Below are 21,721 nucleotides of genomic sequence, written 5' to 3' on the forward strand. Positions count from 1 at the left end.
AGTGCTTCCGTGCCATCTCCGAGGTGCACAGCATTTTCCAGCTAAAAGAACGAAATCACTGAAGGACGCATACAGAATCTCCACATTGCCTTAGTGTATGTGCTAGAAAATATTAATATAGACCCCTGCTAGTCAATAAAAATACTCCAGAAGAATTCAAGAATAAATTGCAAACTGCACGGGAAACACTTCAAAGAATCAACAACTGGGATCTCATATCGCTGAAAAGTGTCTGCACTTCAAAAGAAATCACCATCGGAGTGAAGAGAAAACCCACAGGATAGGAAAGAATTATAGCTAGCAACCCCTCAGACAAAGGACTTATATCCAGAACTAGAAAGAATTGAAAAACACCACGCTTCCAATATTCAGAGACCCTCTCCCAAAATGGGCAGCTGAGTTGAACACACAGTTCTCAGATGAAGATATACCAATGGCAAATAAATCCATGAAGAAATGTTCACCATCACCAGTCATTTGAGAAATGCTAATTAAAATGGCATTGAGATTTCATCTCACTCAGGAATGACTAGCTGCCATCAAGAAAACAACTGATAACAAACGGTGAGGCTGTGGGGGAAAAGGAGCACTGCTCCACTGTTGATGGGAGTGTAGACTGGTGCAGTTACTATGGAGATTTCTCAGAAGACTAGGATTGGAAGTTCCATTCCACCCAGCTATTCCACTCCTGGGTATTTTCCCAGAAAAACTGAGAAGGTCATATCACAGTGATACCTGTGCACCCATGTTCACAGCAGCACAATTTATAATAGCTAAATCTTGGAAACAACCAGGTTGCCCATCAACCACAGAGTGGAAGAAAAAGATGTGATATTTTTATACAATGGAATATTACTCAGCTATAAAAAAGGATGATCTTGAGGCCTTCCTTGGCAAATGGAGACAGCTTGAGGATATCCTCATTAGTGAAATAAATAATCATATTTATAAATACCATATTGTGTATCTAGTGTAAAAAGCAAGAAGAAATGAAGAAGTAATAAAACCCAAAGTGTGTAATTTCTATTGTAAAAAAAGAGGAAAATAAAGTACTCTAAAACATATAACTGCATACATGTTTAAGTGCGTAGGATAGTTAACCATATTACTTTTTGTTGGATCATTGAACAAAACTCTTTGCGGTCTCACTGTTTGAATGTCCATTTATTATGCTTCATTTTTGTAACTTGAACAACTATTTCTAAGAAGACAGTATGTAACTGTCAATTAGTGATCTCTTACTGTTTATCTTTTTGAAATTATGTATTATTTCTACCCTTTTCCTGGTTTTTTTTTCTTTAAAGAAAAAATACTCTAGACCAAAACACAAGAACTTGCAGTGCTTGCCATTAGACAGGGAAGCTAGATCTCTGGGCTGTGAGAATTCTTGGTTCTTATTTATCTGCTTACAGTACTTACAGTGTAAGTATCTGCTTACAGTAGTGGTAGATGCCTTATGAAAATATAATATCTTTCAATACAAAGCACAACACCAATAGAACATAGGATAAATAATGCCAATCAGAGGCAGCAAAGTGATTGTACTTGCATGAGCTGTAAAAGAAAGGAAATGAACTTCCTCACGACTTGATATTGCAATCCTCACATTTTAACTTTTAACTTTTTTATTTTATTGCTTTAAACTGATACACAGCATTTTATGTTTTTAGAACACAAGATTTTTTAAAATAGTTTTGTCTGTGATTAAATATGTCTTGTTAGTAAATGCATCACCTTCTATGGGCATCACATTGGTGGTAACAGTGCACAGCAGACAGGCTGCCTACATTTTTACCAACACAATGCAGTCATTTAATTAAACAATAGACTCCTCAGGGCCCTTGTTTCTACAGTCAGGTTCAGCTCTGAAAGTTATCTCCAGGGGCCCCTGCAACTCCCACATCAAAGAGCATCCAGTGCTAAGGACCAAGAATGGCTTTGTGAACTGACAGGTGTCAGCATCACTGCTCCCTGAGCTGCTGTCCCGTCCTCTTTGGGTTTAATCCCTTCCACTGCAAAATCAAATAAAACAAAGTGAAACAAATGCACTCCAATTGAGCAAAATTCAGCAGACCCAGGAGTTTAAATTAACTTGTGAAAATGGAAAGCCCGAGAAAAGGCTACAATTTAAACCCTCTTTATATGGAAAATCATGGGTCTTTCAGAAGGAACTTCTGGGTTAGAACATGGCTTTTGACCTGCAACAAGATATTTAAAACTCTTGGATCTCACTTCCCTCAAATGTGAAAAGTGGCTAGAAGAAGAGCAATCCTAGTGGAGAACCCCGTGAGCTTTGCACTCATGTGCCTGGAGCTCAGTAAGAGCCCAGGAGCTGCTTAGCTCAGCACGAGCCATCACTGTCCCTGTCGCCCTGGCTACCGCATCAGCCCCTACTCATCAGGTCCCCCAGGTCTCCTCACTCTCTTCATTCCTGACTGTCTTATGCAGAGCCAGCTACCCAACTGGGTTAAAATGTCTACTCTTGTCACTTCCTCCAGAAAATAAAAATAAGAATAAAAAATCCAACTCCTCAAACTGTTTAGGCCATGAGCTGACTCTGCTTACTGTTCCCTTCACATCCCCTCTCTCTCTTTCCCATTTCCCGTACCCAGCTAAGTCAGACCAGAGATGCCAGAGCTACAAGTTTGTCAAAGACTCATCTGGACACTAGTTTACGAAAACAAAGTCATAGAGCAGTTATGAAAGTAATTTCTCCCTCTCTTGGCTACCCGCATCCCAAGACTTCCTTTCTCCAGCATCTTTTCCAGAAAGGTCTGAAACCACCCGGGGCCTTTGGAAGCCCTGCACCATGGCAAAGTCCATAGCTCAGGATCTGCAGTTTACACCTGGGCAGGCAGCGGGGAGAAGCAGTGGCCCAGAAGCAGTGGTGTGAGGCATCCCTCACACCAGAGCACCACAGATTAAATATTTCTTTGTAGATATCGGCAAGATGGTCTTACATGAGCAACACTGCTGACAAGTGTTGAAAAGTAAATAGGCCAAGCATGTTTCTTAATCCCAAACCCAAGTTAAAATAAGTGAAAGGAGATTTATGTCACTTGAAAAGGACAGGCGAAAACCAGGTGGAGATTCTGAGGGGACTTCCATGGCCATTTGCAGCTAATATTTTGAAGAGCGTAACCAATTTTAAAAGTCTAAGCAACACACACAATATTTTGTCTTTGTTTTTGTTTTTGGAGGGGTGGGGTTTTTTTGTTTCTTTTGGTGTTTTTTTTGTTTTTGTTTTTGTTTTTTGTACTGGAGATCAAGCTCCTGACCTCACACCTGCCAGGCAAGCTCTTATACCACTGAGCTAAATCTCCAGCCCAACAGAACATTTTTAAATACCATGTGCATTTGTCTCACACAATCAGTAAGTGCTTTAGTGATCTGATTTAGTTTTATTTTTTGTCTTGGTGTTGGTGTTCCTTTCTGTGCAGAGATTTTAAAATGTGTATGTAATGCTTTATTTTTATTTTCTCAAGGAAATATACAATATATTTGTCATTCTCCACAAATGTGGTGAAGAGTAATTATGGCTGAATAATTCTTAAGTGTTTTTTTGTTTTGTTTTTGTTTTTTGTTTTTGTTTTTTTTTTTTGTTGTTGTTGTTGTTGTTTTGTTTTTGGTACCGGAGATCAAACTTACAACTTGGCGCTTGCCAGGTAGGCACTTACACCACTGAGCTAAATCCCCAGCACAGAAATCAATGAAAACTGCCGAGGTTTTTAGAGCTCTTTTCATTGTTGAACATTGCTCATGGATTAGCATATTTGGCAAATATCTGTCTTTTGCATCCCTGTCTTTGTATTTATCCTTTAACTTGCAAAAAGCTTTAGAAACCTAAAGTGTTCTCTTCCTCTTCGTGAGAGAACACTCACACATCAGTAGCAATGGCAGTTATACAATGTTAATGTCCACCACGCTCTTGAAATACTCTTCAGGGGCGGGTGCTGCTGCACTTCTGTAACAGATGATGGTGAAGCCTGACAGAGATAATTCTATTTCCAGAGAAGTCTGCAAGCCAGAAAAGAGAAGCTAAGTCTGTAGAAGCATCGTGAGCCTCCTGAAGCTCCATGGAAAGAGAAGGCAGGTTCAGAGGCCAAATTAAATTCTTCTTTGCTGAAGTTCTTTTCTCTTTTCATTCAGCTACCTGACTTCCCGTGTCTGTTATTATTAGGAAACACTTTTTTCAATCCTTTTGTTTGTGCAGTAATTCCTTGATCTAACATTTACTTATATCAAAAGTATGTTATTTAGTATATCTGGTCTTTTGGAACCCAGTTTTAATTTTCCGATTTTTCTTGACGTATTTCCTAGTGAATGAATTTTTTTTTTTTTGAGACACAGTCTCAATTTGCAGTACATGCTGGCCTTAAACACATTTTGTAGCCCAAACTGGCCTTGAATTTACAGCAATCCTCCTGCCTCAGCCTCGCAAATCCTAGGATTATAGGCATGCACTATCAATCTCGGCTCAAGTGAATGGTTTTTTTATAACTTTAAAATCATTTATCCAATTAAAATGTAATTTTGAAAGGCTTAATCCCTATAGAAGTCTGATTCAGGAGGACTGAGCCTGTTTTTAGGCTTCACAAGTTTCGCTCTTCAGATATTGTACCATTTGTGTGAGACATTAGAAAGCCACTGTGATTTCACTAAAGGAAGTACAGAATTAAACCAAAGGCCAGATTCATCCATTTATTTAACACATAATTGCTGAGCTTTTGTGTGCTAGGCACTGATCCTGTTGCTCTGTACAGGAATGAAGCAAACAAACATCATTCGCATTCACTGATAGCAGATCCCAGGTGCACTTCCTGTGATGCGAGTTTGCATGCCTCAGCCAAGTCCAGGATTGGAGAAATATAAGTAGAGAAACTATACCTTTCAGGGGCACGGAGTGTGAAGATTAAGTTAGTTTTCAGGTATAAAATCGCTTCGTGAACTATAAACACAGCTACTGCTTCGTAATAAAAAATTTCCTGTGTAATCAGCAAATGTGTTGCACCAGGACCTTGCGCTAAGTGTGCGTGATTTTCCAGGATTGGTGTCCTTTCAGGTTTGTGTGCTGCCCAAATACACAAGAAAGTGGGAGCAGCTCTGCACAGCAAGGAACTCTGCTGTTTTGTAATGAGTCTCTTAAGTTCAGACTGAATCCACTATTTAAGTGTTGTGAATATAGGGTCGTATTTTTATTTTTATTTTTTTAACAAAGCAGGGATTCAAATGCAGGGCCTTGTGTTTGCTTTTGAGAAGAATCTTGCTCTTTTGTCCAGGCTGAGCTTCAATTCACTGGGCAACCCAGGCTGACCTCAAACTCTTGGCAACCTTTCTGCCTCAGTCTTACAAACTTGGATTTCAGGAGAGAGCCTCTGTAACTGGTTCAGCCCCAGGGCCTGGTGCATGATGGGCAGGCTCCTACCACTGAGCCCCACCCCAGGCCTTGTGCTGCCTTTTAATTCCACCTAGATAGCAAGAGATGAAAATGCCTAACTCAGTGAGGGTCTCTTTCTTCCTTTCTTTTACTTTTTCTTTCTTTCCTTCTTTCTTTCTTTCTTTAGATTGGAATTGCCTTCTTATTACTTTTGATTGCTGGCTGTGTGTGTGTGTATGTGTGTGTGTTTTTTTTTTTTAATTTTAAAAGCAAAATGACAACACCAATGACAAAAAAGAATAAAAACAATTATGCAGAATTTCAAAACAAAACAGGAAATTAACACTTGTTAGTATATTGCATATTGTTATCTTCAAAGTATTTGTCCAGGTTACAAGATTTAGGGATGAAAAAAATGATAAAACAATCAAACAATGAAAGCACATTTTGGCTAGTTTCTTAAAGGAAGTGAAGTTGTCAGACTGTAAGTAAGAAAGAACATTTATTTTCATCACTGCTTCTTCAAAATGACACATAATCTCCAACGTTTCTATTACTTATTCATATTTTCCCTGCTTCACATCTTTCTTGCTAATAGGACTTCCAGAACAAGACCATAGAACATCAACAAATGCTGCAACCCTCAGAAGGAGACACCCCTAGGTGTCACTCTGTGTACCACTATCCTCTGAAGCTATGGTCAGACCTCCAGCCCTAGACCTGCAGTGTTAGTGAAACACCACAACACCAACTGCATTTCACCTCCGTAGCTCTCATCACAGCCTGTGTTTCTCTGGATAAGCCTGTTGCTTACAGCATCGGGAGGGGGCTGGTACTTCTTGTTTGCTAGCCCATGTGCTGGAAGGGGTTGGGGTCTGGCTGTTCCAGTCCAGCAGGGGTCTGCACATGGTGCTGCTTCCCAGGCTGGGTTTGCTTACTGATGTGTCCTTTGTTTTCTCTACCCCCAGTCCATGAATGGTGCTGACTCACCTGGAGAGGCAGAGATCTGGCTGTTCCACTCTGCCAGGCCCCACCCCACTCCTGGTGCTGTTTCCAGGAGACCTTTTTCTATCATTGTTACTTTGGCTAAGTTGTTTGAACTGTGGCAATTGCTTTACTTTATGCTGTTATCACCAGGTACTTCATCATTCATGCTTTAAAAGTCCCTAAAGTCCTTCCTGAGTTTACTGGTAAGATTACTATCGTAACTAAGAAATTGTATTTAAAAAGATATGTCCTGCAGAAATCAATCAAACTATGCAAACTCATTTTTTTCTTTGTAAGAAAAATGTTAGAAGCAATTGTTTAAATTTGTTCACTAGAAACTGTCAAAATTTAAACAATATTTACATCTTGCTTTTATAATGAATGCTTTCAAGTTGTAGGGAAAATGATGTTCAAGTGACTTGCAAACTTTAATCATGTATTGAGTCAGGTGAGAACAAGGATGGTGAAGCCTTAATTATCTGTGTGATTTTAACTTTAAATCTGTTCTTGCATGTAGAAATAGTATTTTAGAGTGTTGCTAATGACAAGATAATTTTTCTTTTTCTCTCTCTCTTTTGTCTTTCTTTCTTTTTTTTTTTTTTTTTTTTTTTGGTGCTGAGGATCGAACTCACCACCTTGCACTTAACAAGCAAGCACTTGAGCTACTGAGCTAAATCCCCAGACCTTTTTCTTGTATTTTGGAAAAGGGTTTCAGAGCAATGTGTTCAGTAAAAGATTATTTTGAAGCAGAAAACAACATACCATAATGAAACCATTAAAATGTAAAATGATGAGTTTGTGAAGTATTATATCCATCCATTAAGAAATAATAAGCACTGAAAGCATGAATTTATATTGTTATCATCATTTCTTTATTTTATTATCATTATCAATAATGTTGAAGTACCTACACCCTACACCCTACATCTCTGTATCTTTTTTTCTGTTTTTTAATTTGATCTGATTTTATCATGGATGACTTCGTATGACATGACCACACTTCCTAAATAGACTTCAGTGAGATTCAGTCAAACAAGTGAGATGGTCACTGTTTGATTAACGATGCAGAGCTTTTGTTAATCTCAGAACCCGTGAGCTGTGCGGACACCCTGGTTATCAGGGGAAACCCCACTGCACTTTCTATCCATGTGCCTGAGTTGGAAGGAAGGAACGATACAGATACTGATGGATTTGCCTGAAAAAGTACCTGTCTGACAGATCTTCCAAAAATGTGTGACTGATTATTAAAGACAGAAGAAAATTCACACTAAAATATTGTGAAGACGATTGTAGCTTTGTCTTGGAGCTGGGGGAGAAAAACTAAGGTAGAGATATAGGTCTTTCTTGTTACTTGACATAAAATTAAGAATTGACAGAGTGATCAGCAACTAAACATCAGTCAGATCTTTAGTTGTGCTTTTTCTTTTTTTCTTTTCTTTTTTTGTACTGGGGACTGAACTCATCACCTTGTGCTTGCCAGGCAGGTGCTTATGCCACTGAGCTAAATCTCTGGCCCTAGTTGTGCTTTTTCTTTATTGTATGAGGAAAAAAAAAAAAAAAAAGACAAGGGCCCAAGGAAAGAAGTGTTATTTTTTCTTCGATCTTTGCTTTGAAATTTGCCTCAGATCATGACTGGTAAATACAAATAATGGTGTGAGAAACACTGTAAAGGTGATGCCTGCATTTTCTTAAGTTAAAATGTGTAGGGAAAACCTAATAGAGAGCTGTGATCATTTATCACAAAGCTTCCACATATCAAAAATTTTAAAACTCCATTTTAAACCTGTGAAAAATGATAGGAGACACATACTTACTATTTTTATCATTAATTTTTGCACAGATCAATATGTAGAGTTGTTACAATTCTGCACAGAATATCCAGAGAACATGAATTCTATGCTTTGCTTGAGAAAAGAAAGCATTTCTCAGGATGATAAGAAGAGTGGGATTTGTTGTAAAAGGTAAAAGAAATCCCAAGATAATTATCCAGAGACTCTAAAATGTCCCTATAGTTTGACTAAATAATTTCATTTCAGATAAAATCATTTATCTAATGAAATTTATCTTACAGAAATATCGGAGAACGAGAGGAGACGCCCTTTCCATTTAAGATGCCCACGCACTGCTGCCCAGCCGCCAGTCCAGGGATGTGCTAGAAGCCGACTTGGGCCAAACTAGGCTGTCACAGAAAGGAGTAAGCAGAACACTGGTGCTGGGACTGTGCTCTAGGGGTCACCGGGGCCCAGTTCAGACCTGCTCTGTGTGCTCCTCCCTGGGTGGTGCCTGAGGAGGCTGCCCATGGCCCTCCCTGGCCAGTGGCCCACAGCTCCATTTTAGTCCCTGCCATGAGCTGTAGGGCCCTTGAGGTTCCTGAGGTGAAGGATCTGAGAGGATGAGAAAAACAAGAGACAAAGCTGGGATCAGGTGGAGCCGGTACCCTCCTGATAGGAGGAAAGGAACTGCTCAACCACTACAGCACAGGTATCTATGCTCTCAGGAGGATTATGTCAATTTCAGCCCGGCTGCCATGGCTCAGATTGTCTAGGGGCCTGGTGTTTTTCTTGTCTGAAGCATCTTCTTCATGTGGCTGATCTGGGCCCTGCTTGTTTTGGGGAAGGCCATGCCTCAGCCATGCTACAGCCCTGCGCATGAGTCAATTTCCAGTTTCTTTTCTTTTTTTTTTTAATTTTATTTAAGGAGAAAAGAAAAAAAAAACAGTGAAAGGGTACAAGTTATACAGATTTACAGAAAAAAAATGAACAGTAGGAAATCACTAGTTAATGGATTACATACTGCCATCTTAGAAATAATTGTTCAAGTCACAAAACTAAAGCTTCTAGAGTGGACATTCCAACAATGATACTGCAAACAGTTCTGTTCAATGATCCAATAAAACTCTGTGATATCATTTTCTATCTTATACACTTAAATATACATGCAGTTATATAGTTTAGAGCACTTTCTTTTCCTGTCTTTTGTACAATGACTATTACACATTTTGGGTTTCATTGCTCCCACGGTTCTTATTGCTTGTTTGGAAGAGAGTAAAACCAAATGTGACATAACAGAACAGAATCGGTCAAGTCAAAAGGGTGGACATAATAGATAATGTAAAAACATAATACAAGGTGATCAACAATGGTTACCATAATGCCTCCCGCTATCTCTAATAGAATTGCCTATATCATTAGTTATAATACAATTGAACAAAACAGTAAAGAACAAAACCGACACAACCAAAATATTGGAGACATTGTAGGTCTTCAAAAGTAGATAAAAGTCAATGAAAATGGACGTTATAATGAATCTCATTATCTTCACAGCTGATGCCTAAACTTTGGAACCTGATACTATCCAGCAAAACAGAATAGAGGAACCTCAGTCAAAAACAAGATGGTGAGAGTAATACAGGGCTTCAAATCGAGATAATAGAAAGTCAAAGTGGGTTACTATAATATATCCTGCTATTTTTCCCTTTAATTAAATGGATAAAAATAAAAAAGTAAATAATGGAGTGGAGATTGAGATAAAAGAGGGCATAACAGCGAAACAGCGCAGATCAAAACATAACCATTTAAGCAGAATAGTGTTTCACCACCAGATAATCCCGACCCAAAAGTAGTTACCATATTGACTTTTTTCTTGAAATCCTTGAGTACAACTTCGTATACTGTAGCATTAAGTATATCAAAACAATGTAAAAACATTTAAGAGAATGACAGCATTACAGAGTATTTAGAATCGACTAACAGAAAATGAACAATGGTTTCTGTATAAGGACTCCCATCAAGTTTGCAGATTTTTGGCACTTGTACACTCTGCATGCTGGTTGAGAAATTCGTTTTCTACAGTGCTGGAGACCAAAAGTAGGGTCCTGTACATGCTGAGCATGTATTTTACGACTGAGCTACACACCCAGGGAAAAGCTCTGTTCACCACTCTTCCTCCAGCAGATGCTTAGTTATACTTGTTAAATGCATGTTCTTATGCAAACCAGTCAGTATCATAATTATCATTCTCATCTCCACATTAAATGCTTATTTTGCCTTTGCATGCTTTCAAAGCTTACTGATACTCAAAGCAGCATTATTTGCCATAACTTAAAGAAAGAAAATCACACATGTCCATCAGTGGATGAATGGATAAACAAAACAATTTACAAAAAAGGAAGTATTATTAGCTTTAAAAAGAAATGACATGGTGACATAGCCTGCAGATGGATGAATCTTAAATCACCGTGCTATGTGAAAGAAGCCAGGCGTAGAAGGACCCCATGGTCTCGTTAACTTTTATCTACTTTTGAAGACCTACAATGTCTCCAATGTTTTGGTTTTGTCGGTTTTATTCTTTACGGTTTTGTTCAATTGTATTACAACTAATGATATAGGCAATTCTATTAGAAATAGCGGGAGGCATTAGGGTAACCATTGTTGATCACCTTGTATTATGTTTTTATATTATCTATTATGTCCACCCTTTTGACTTGACCGATTCTGTTCTATTATGTCACATTTGGTTTTACTCTCTTCCAAAAAAGCAACAAGAACCGTGGGAGCAATGAAACCCAAAATGTGTAATAGTCACTGTACAAAAGAGAGGAAAAGAAAGTGCTCTAAACTATATAACTGCATGTATATTTAAAAGTATAAGATAGAAAATGATATCACAGAGTTTTATTGGATCATTGAACAGAACTGTTTGCAGTATCATTGGTGGAATGTCCACTCTACAAACTTTAATTTTGTGACTTGAACAATTATTTCTAAGATGGCAATATGTAATCCATTAACTAGTGATTTCCTACTGCGCATTTTTTTATTCTGTAAATCTGTATAACTTGTACCCCTTCACTGTTTTTTTTTTCTTTCTTTTCTTTTCTCCTTAAATAAAAATTAAAAAAAAAAAAAAAAAAAAAAAGAAGGACCCCATGGTCTAAGGCCACGTTTAGGAAGCATTCAGGGTAATCAGATTCATGGAGACAGAAAATAGAATGCCAGCTAAGAGGATGAGAGTTTGGGAAGCCATGGTGCAATTTCTCTTCCAGGAGGTAAAGATTTCTGGTGCTTGGGTTACAATGATGTGTCAATGTATTGAATTAATGACATGGAAGTAGCCCTGATTTAACACTTAAAAACACTTCACAGTTAATCAACTGTTGAAAGTGGCTGCAATGACTGATTAATGTTCTGTTGTTCTACACGCATACAAAATCTATTAGGATTTGCATAGAGTATGGGAAAGACTTTTGCATAAAGAAGTAAATATCCAATACAGAAAAATTAATACTAGTTCAAAAATGATGTTTTTATAACTTTCAAAATAAAAATGCTATATCCCAAGTGACCCTGGCTAGAGACAGAATGGTCAATTACTGAAAACAATCATTATTCTCTCTCTCTCTCTCTCTCTCTCTCTCTCTCTCTCTCTCTCTCTCTCTCTCTCTCTCTCTTTTTTGGTCTCTTTCATTTTTATCCGTACTGGGGATGGAACTCACGAATGCCTGCTTGCAAGGCAGGCGCTTATGCTGCTGAGCTAAATCCCCAGCCCCGTTATTCTCTGTCAAACATTTAAGACAAACAAATCCCAGCATCACATTCTTTATCAAAAGAATTATTCAGCTGTTATTACTCTTCACCACATTTGTGGAGAATCACAAATATATTGCATATTTCCGTTAGAAAATAAAAATGAAGCATTACATACACATTTTAAAATCTGTGCACAGAAAGGAAAATCAAAACAAAAACAAAGACAAAAAACAAAACTAAATTAAAGTGAGAAATAAATCACGTCACTTACTGATTGTGTGAGACAAATGCAAATGACATTTAAAAATATTCTGTGGGGCTGAAGATTTAGCTCAGTCGCGTAAACACCTGGTCATGAGTTTGATCCCCAGTACCAACCTCCCCCCCCAAAAAAAACCCCAAAAACAAAATAATAATTGTGTGCATTGCTTAGACTTTTAAATTTGATTACGCTCTTTAAAATATTTCTTGCAAATGGCCATGGAATTCCCCTCAAAATCTCCACTTGGCTTTCACCTATATGTTTCAAGTGATATAAATCTCCTTTTATTTATTTTAACTTGGGTTTGGGATTAAGGCATGTAGTTTTCAACACTTGTCAGCAGTGTTGCTGATGTAAGACCATCTTGCCGATGTCTGCACAGAAATATTTAATCTATGGTGTTCTGGTGTGAGGGATGCCTGGGCCACTGCTTCTCCCCGCTGCCTGCCCAGGTGTAAACTGCAGATCCTGAGCTATGGACTTTGCCATGGTGCAGGGCTTCCAAAGGCCCCGGTGGTTCCAGACCTTTCTGGAAAAGACGCTGGAGAAAGGAAGTCTTGAGATGTGGGTAGCCAAGAGGGGGAGAAATTACTTTCATAACTTGTATATGACTTTGTTTTCATAAACTGGTATCCAGCTGACTCTTTCGCAAAGATGTAGCTCTGACATCTCTGGTCTGACTTACCTGGGTACAGGAAATGGGAAAGAGAGAGAGGGGATATGAATGGAACAGTAAGCAGAGTCAGCTTATGGCCTAAACAGTTTGAGGAGTTGGCTTTTTTATTCTTATTTTTATTTTCTGGAGGAAGGGACCAAGAGTAAAGACATTTTAATGCAGTTAGGTAGCTGGCTCTGCATAAGACAGTCAGGAATGAAGAGAGTGAGGAGATCTGGGGGACCTGATGAGTAGGGGCTGATGCAGTAGCCGGGGTGACAGGGACAGTGATGGCTCGTGCTGAGCTAAGCAGCTCCTGGGCTCTTACTGTGTCCTAGGCACATGCGTGCAAAGCTCACGGGGTTCTCCATTAGCATTGCTCTTCTTCTAGCCACTTTTCACATTTGAGGGAGGTGAGACCCAAGAGTTTTAAATATCTTGTTGCAGGTCAAAAGCTGGTGTTTTAACCTGGACAATTCTTCTGAAAGACCCATGATCTTCCATATAAATAGGGTTTAAATAGTAGCCTTTCCACAGGCTTTTCATTTTCACAAGTTATTTTGAACTCCTGGGTTTGCTGAATTTTGCGCAGTTGGACTGCATTTGTTTGTTTTGTTTTATTTGATTTTGCAGTGCAAGGGAACAAATCCAAAGAGGACGGGACAGCAGCTCAGGGAGCAGGGATGCTGACACCTGTCAGTTCACAAAGCCATTCTTGGTCCTTAGCCCTGTATGCTCTTTGCTGTGGGAGCTGCAGGGGCCCCTGGAGGTAACTTTCAGAGCTGAACATCAGTGATAACCTAGAAAGTTTCCTCGCTTAAATTATACACAGTCACAGTCAGGTAGAAACGAGGACCCTGAGGAGTCTATTGTGTAATGAAATGACTGCACTGTGTTGGTAAAAATGTAGGCAGCCTGTCTGCTGTGCACTGTTACCACCATCGTGATTCCTTTAAGAGGTGATGCATTTGCTAACAAGATATTTAATCACAGACAAATCTATTTTAAACAATCTTGTGTTCTAAAAACATAAAGTGCTGTGTATCAGTTTAAAGCAATAAAATAAAAAAGTTAAATTTAAAATGTGAGGATTGCAATATCAAGGCATGAGGAAGTTCATTTCCTTTCTTTTACAGCTCATGCAAGTACAATCACTTTGCTGCCTCTGATTGGCACTTTTTATCCTATGTTCTGTTTAGTGTTGTGCTTTTGTATTGAAAAATATTGTATTTTCATAATACATCTTCCACTACTGTAAGCAGATAAATGAGAACTAAGAAATCTCACAGCCTAGAGCTCTCATTCCGTGTCTAATAGCAAACACTGCGAGTTCTTGTGTTTTCTTCTAGAGCATTTTTTTCTTTTTTTTATTTAAAGAAACAAAAACAGTAAAGGGGTAGAAATAATACATAATTTCAAAAAATTAACCAGTAAGAAATCACTTGTTAATAATTACTTATCGTCTACTTAGAAATAGTTGTTCAGGTTACAAAAGTGAAGCATATAAAGTGGACATTCAAACAGCGAGACTGCAAACAGTTCTGTTCAAATACCCAACAAAAACAAGTAATATGGTTACCTATCCTATACACTTAAACATACATGCAGTTATATCTTTTAGAGCACTTTCTTTTCCTCTCTTTTTTGAATAGAATTACACATTTTGGGTTTTATTACTCTTACATTTCTTTTTACGTTTTACACTAGAGAAACGATGTGAAATTTATAAATATGATTCTTATTTATTTCACTAATGATGATAGCCTCAAGTTGTCTCTATTTGCCTATGAAAGCCTCAAGATCATCCTTTTTATGGCTGAGTAATATTCCCTTGTGTAAAAATACCAAATCTTTTTCCTTCACTCTGTTGTTGATGGGTAGCTTGGTTGTTTCCAAGATTTAGCTATTATAAATTGTGCTGCTATGAACATGGGTGCACATGTATCACTGTGATATGACCTTCTCAGTTTTTCTGAGAAAATACCCAGGAGGGGAATAGCTGGGTGGAATGGAACTTCCAATCCTACTCTTCTGAGAAATCTCCATAGTGACTACACCAGTCTACACCAGTCCCACCGATGGTGGAGCAGTGTTTCTGTTTCCCCAAAGCCTTGCCAACATTTGTTATCAGTCGTTTTCTTGATGGCAGCTAGTCTTTCCTGAGTGAGACAAAATCTCAATTCTGTTTTAATTTGCATTTCTCGAGTGACCAGTGATGGTGAACATTTCTTCAAGTGTTTATTTGCCATTTGTATATCTACATCTGAGAAGTGCGTGTTCAACTCAGATGCCCATTTTTAGTGAGAGTCTTTGAATTTGTGGGGTTTAATGTTTTTCAATTCTTTTTATGTTCTGGATATAAGTCCTTTGTCTGAGGGGTTGCTGGCAATAGTTCTTTCCCATTCTGTGGGTTTTCTTTTTACTCTGTTGGTGATTTCTTTTGAAGTGCTGAAACTTTTCAAGGATATGAGATCCCAGTGGTTGATTCTTTGAAGTGTTTCCCGCGCAGTTTGCATTTTGCTCATTAATTCTTCTGGAATATTTTTATTGACTAGCAGGGGTCCATATTAATAGTTTCCAAAACATACACTAAGGCAAAGAGGAGATTATTTGTGCGTCCTTCAGTGATTTCTTTCTTTCAGCTGGAAAATGCTGTGCACCTCGGAGGCAGCACGGAAGCACTGCTTCACCAATGGCTTCATCTCCTTAGGGAGCAAAGCGATCGGCTTTCTCGGGGCTTTAGGTCTGAGGCTAAGATGGGTCTTCCGGTGAGTGGAATGCTAAATTTTACAACGGAGTGCAGTGCTGCACCATAGAGGTCAGATTGAAGGTGCTTCAGCGGCTGCTCTGCAGATCCAGCCTAGGTGCTTGGAACGGTGCTTCCGTTCACCACCAGAAGGCGACAGCTCTCCGGGAATGGACTTCTGACGCCCAGCTGAGAATGCATTCTGTTCTTTGGCTGCACATAAAAAGTCATATAAAAATAAAAAATTTAACGTATATTGTTTATAATAAAATGTTATATGTATTTAAAGGCACTAGTGGAACAATTTTTTTAAATTCTCTTTTGTTTCAGTTATAAAGGTGATATTATATGCCATGTGATTAAAAAGCCAAACAGTGAACTATACAGAGAATAAATTGTAAGTCCTTTTCACTCTTCTACTTCACACACGGCTCCCTTCAAATTCGGATTTCATTCCATGGGTTAGCTCCCTCTCTGTGTTTAAAAACAGATTGCTGGACAAAGAAAATGCATTTACACACTGGAACATACACTCTTTACTCTCTAAAGAAAGATTGACTTGAGTCATTTGTAGCTCACTGGATGCACCTCGAGACCTTAACACTCAGTGAAATAAACCAGACGCACAAGCATTAAGTCTTGTGGTTTCTCTTATTATGAGAAACCCAAAATGGAAATGTAATGCAGCATAAAAGATAAGTTATTGAGAGTGGGGAGAGAGATCTTTCTCAGATGCGAAGAGGATCAGGAGATTGGGGGTGGGGGACGAAGAGACAGCAACGGAATTAAGACAGGATGTGCTGTGCACCGGTACCGACGCCATAGCAGGAAAGTGAGCATCTCGTACTGCAAGCACATGTAATAAAAATTTTAAAAGGCTTGCTTCTTTTTTCCTTCCTTCCTTCCTTCCTTCCTTCCTTCCTTCCTTCCTTCCTTCCTTCCTCCCTTGTTTTCTGTTCTCTTTCTTTCCTTCTGGAGAGTTTTTTTAAATTTTTCTTTGAGACAGGATCTTGCTATGAAGTCCAGGCTGGTCTTGAACTCACAACAGTCTGCCTCAGCCTCCAGACTGCTGGGAGTACAGGCATGTGCTACCAAAACTGGTGTCTTGAGAGAGTTTTAGATACACTACAAACCGGAATGGAAAACACAAAAGATAATCCCTTTTAGCAGATTCTTTTCCTTTACATTTTCCTATAACATTTTATTATGATAACTTGGCTTCAGTTATGTTTTACATTTTCTATAATATTTTATTATAGTATCTCAGTTTCAGCTATGGTTTTCCACCGCTATCTTTCTGGAAGAGACCTGAGTTTCTGTCTGATTCGTATTGCTAATAGTCCCAAAGTCTGTGCACCCTGCAGCTGCCCGCCTGGAGGAGTGAGTTGGGCCGAGCCAAGCGACCCCGCTCCAGCCTCGCTGATTGCCCTCTCTCACGCGGAGTGCACACGGCAGCTGCCCCGCCTGAAGGAGGGAACTGGGCAAAGCTGCAGGACCTGCTCCTGCCTTGCCTGTGACCTTCTTTTGACCTGGAGAGCACCAACACTACTGCTAGGCCTGGAGGAGGGAGCAGCTCTGCTGAGGTTTGAGGCCTACCTAGGCCATAGGGGTGACCTTCTATCAGCCCAGGGAGCTTTGCCATCCAAGGAAGTGGTTGGTTAAATGACATCCAATCCCCAGGAGGGCATGAGATCCTTGCTGTAGGTGGTTGGGGCCCTGGTGGGCTTTCAGCCACACTAGATTGGGTTTAGTGAGATTTGGGATTGCCGGGACCACACCAGGTGGCCTTCTTTCCCTCAGGGGAGCTTTGCTGCCAGATGGGGGAGCTGTGTAGCTTGAGGGTAGGCTTCAGGCCTACCTGAGAGGAGCCTGGCAACCTTCTTTTAATACAGGGGCCTTGCTGCCCAAGGAGGGAGCTACACTACCAGAGTAGTCCCAGGAGCCCAGAACGTAGGAGACAATTTCCAACACGACCAGGGGAAGCTTTTGAACAACACTTGAAACATGGAAATAAAGGAAAATGACAAACCAAAAGACCAAAATGCAATCTCAAACATCCAGCCCTTCTCAAGAAAGCCTAGGAGCCATGTACATAGAAGAAAATACATGCGATATGCCTGAAATACCTCAAAATAATAGTAACCGAAATAAAGAAGTGACTCCGAGAAGCTTTAAATGAATTCAAAATAGAAATACGCTCTCAGGTAAAAGAAGAAATGATAAAATAAATAAAGGAGATGCTTAGCATATCTAAAGAAGACACAGTTAAAAAATTGGAGGAATTAAACAAAAAGATAGACTCCCTGGATGAACAATATAAGAAAGAAACAATATATAAAGCAGATGCAAAGAGATATACAGGAAATCAAAAATTCCATTGAAAGTTATAAAAGCAGCCTCAATGAATGTAAAGATAGAATTTCAGACCTCAAAGACAAGATTGCAGCCAGTAAACAGGAATGGAAAGATCTTTTAAAAATAACAAGAAATCAGGAATAACAATTCAACACCTGCAAGATGACACAAAGAAAAACAACATAAGATTGATAGGGATAAATGAAAAAGAAGGGGACAATGTAAAGGATGTCAAGAGGATGTTTAGAGAAGTAATAGCTGAAAATTTCCCAAACATGAGATTGGAAACTCATATCAAGATCAATGAAGTATATAGAACTCCAAATAGCTATAGCCAAAATAAAACTACACACAGACATATAATAATCACCACCCCAGAAATACAACAAAAGAATAGAATATTAAAACCTGTCAGAGAGAAAAGACAGATCACCTATAAAGGAAAACCTATGAGAATCACAGCAGACTTTTCAGCACAAACAATAAAGTCAAGAAGAGCATGGAGTGAGGTATTTCAGATCCTAAAGGAAAATGATTTCCAACCTAGACTGATGTACTCTGAAAAACTGTCCTTCAAAATAAATGGAGAATTAAGACACTTACATGACAAAGAACAACTGAAGAACTTCATGATCAGCAAGCCAACCCTGCAAAAAATATTGAAAGACAGTTTAGATATACTTAGGGAAAAAAAACCACTAAACAAATTAGATAATTAAACAGAACAGAAAGATAAAGATGCAAAAGCAGAAGGATAGCATGTCAACAATAAACCAACATATAATAGTTATAGCCATTAATGTAAATGGTCTCAATGCAACAATTAAAAGACACAGACTAGCAGAGTGGATCAAGAAACAAAATCCAACCATATGCTGTCTACAAGAAACTCATCTAACCCAAAAGGCTACTCACAGACTGAAAGTCAAAGGATGGACAATATTATTTCATGCAATAAGCACCCCCCAAAAAGTGGGGGTGGTTATGCTCTTTGCAGACAATGTGAACTTCAAATCAACAATGATCAGAAGAGATAAAGAAGGTCACTACATACTGGTTAAGGGAAAACCTGAAGAGGAAGAGATAACTATCTTAAATATATATGCACCAAATTCCAGAGCACACAGTTATATAAAACAAGTATTAACAGAAATGAAAACCCAAATTAGCAGTAATACAGTTGTAACAGGAGATGTTAACACACCATTGACACTAATGGACAGCAGCCAGAAAGAGAATCAGCAAAGAAATAAAAGAAATGACTCACACCTGTGAACAAATGGACTTGATAGACATATACAGAGTATTCCACCCATCAACAGAATACACATTCTTCTAAGCAGTACATGGGTCATTCTCAAAAATAAACAATATATATTAACTCACAGAACATATTAAAATAAAATGCAAAAGAGTTGAAATTATCCCTTGCATGTTATCAGATCATAGCCCTATGAAATTATAAATTAATGATAAAAGATACTGCAGAAATCCCACAAACACATGAAAACTGAATGACACCCTCTTGAGTAATCAGTGGGTCACAGAGGAAATTAAGGAAGAAATTAAATAATACCTACAAACAAATGAAAACACAAATACAACTTACTGCAATCTGTGGGAAGCAATGAAAGTTGTCCTCAGAGGAAAATTTATTGCACTGAGTTCCCACATCAGGAAAACAGAACAAATACAAATAAATAAACTGTTACACCTCAAACATCTAGAAAAAGAAGAGCAAGTCAAGCCCAAAGCCAAAAGAAGAGAAGAAATTATAAAAATCAGAGCAGAAATCAATGTAATAGAGACTAAGAAAACAATCCAAAAAATCAATGAATAAAATAGTTGGTTCTTTGAAAGAATAAATAAAATCAGCAAGCCCCTAGTCAACCATATTTTTAAAAAGGGAAGAAAAAGCTAAAATTCATGCAATAAGGAATGAAAAAGGTGAAATCACTACAGACCCTATAGAAATATAGGAGATCATCAACACGTATTTTGAAAACCTCTACTCTAAAAGGTTTGATAACACAGAACAAATAGACACCTAGAAGCATATGAAGTACCAAAGCTAAGTTAAGGAGATGTAAACCTGCTGAATAACCTAATTTCTATTAATGAAACTGAAAATGTAATTAAGTCCTTACCTACAAAGAACAGCCCAAGCCCAGGTGGATTCACTGCAGAATTCTACAAGAGATACAAAGAAGACCTAATGTCAACACTGCTCAAACTCTTCAGTGAAATTGAAAGGGGAGCAATCCTTCTGAAGTCACTCCTGGAAGTAAATATTACTCTAGTACCAAAACCTGAGAAGGACACATCTGAAAAAGAGAACTACAGGCCAATCTCCCTAATGAACACAGATGCAAAAATACTCAAAATATTGGCAAATAGGATGCAACAAATCATCAAGAAGATTATACACCATGGCCAAGAGGCTTCATCCCAGGGATGTAGGGATGCTTCAACATACATAACTCAATAAATGTAATCCATCACATCAATAAATCCAAGTGTAAGAATCATATGATCTTTTCTATAGATGCAGAAAAAGCTTTTGATAAGGTCCAACATTCATTTATGATAAGAACCTTGCAGAAAATTGAAATAGATGATCCTTACCTCAATATAATAAAGGCCATCTATGACAAACCAACAGCCAGTATCATACTAAATGGCCAAAAATTGAAGGCCTTTACTTAAAAATCAGGCACAAGACAAGCATATCCCTTATCACTGCTCCTATTTAATATACTACTTGAAATACTAGCCAGAGCAATTAGACAAGAGAGAGAAATAAAAGGGTTAAGGTAGGAAGAGAAGAATTTAAATTATCATTATTTGCTGATGAAATGATACTCTACATAGACGACCCCCAAAACTCTATTGAAAGACTCCTAGATATAATAAATAAATTCAGCACTGTGGCTGGATGCAAACTCAATACTCAAAAGTCAATAACATCCCTCTACATTAACAATAAAATCACAGAGAGAGAAATAATTGAAGCCACAGCCTTCACACTAGCAAACAAAAGAATGAAATATTTAGGAATTACTTTTATGAAAGAAGTGAAAGACCTATACAGGGAAAATTAGAATACACTGAAAAAAGAAATTGAAAATGATCTCAGAAAATGGAAAGACATCCCTTGCTCATGGATAGAAAGAATAAATATTGTGTAAATGGCCATTCTCTCAAAACTCTTATACAGACTAAATGCAATCCTGATAAAAATTCCATCAGCATATCTCATAGATCTTGAGAAATCACTCCTAAAATTCATCTGGAGTGAGAAGAGACCTAGGATAGCAGCAAAGGCATCACAATCCCTGACTTGAAGTTATATTGCAAAGCAGCTGTAGTAAAATCAACATGGTACTGGAACCAAAACAGAGCCGTGGATCAGTGGAATAGATTAGAAGATATAACCACAACTACAAACACACTCAACCACCTTAACTTTGATAAAGGGGCCAAACATGTTCACTGGAAGAGTGACAGTCTCTTTAATAAATGGTGTTGGAAAAACTGGCTCTCCATATGCCAAAAACTAAAACTAGACCCATACCCATCACCATGTACTAAAATAAAATCTAAATGGATCAAAGATCTGAATATTAAAACAGAAACAATAAATCTATTGGAAGACAAATTGGGTAAAAACCTTGAAAACATAGAAGTAGGTAGAGAATTCATGAACAGGACCCAAACCACACAGGAAATACTTCCCAGAATCAATAACTGGGCTTACCTCTTATTAAAGAGTTTCTGCATGCCAAAAGAAATGTCCAGCATGTGGAAAAGA

The sequence above is a fragment of the Cavia porcellus genome, unplaced genomic scaffold, assembly GCF_034190915.1.
Source record: "Cavia porcellus strain 051 isolate PalLab524CR breed Dunkin Hartley unplaced genomic scaffold, mCavPor4.1 scaffold_17, whole genome shotgun sequence".
Classification (NCBI taxonomy): Eukaryota; Metazoa; Chordata; class Mammalia; order Rodentia; family Caviidae; genus Cavia; species Cavia porcellus.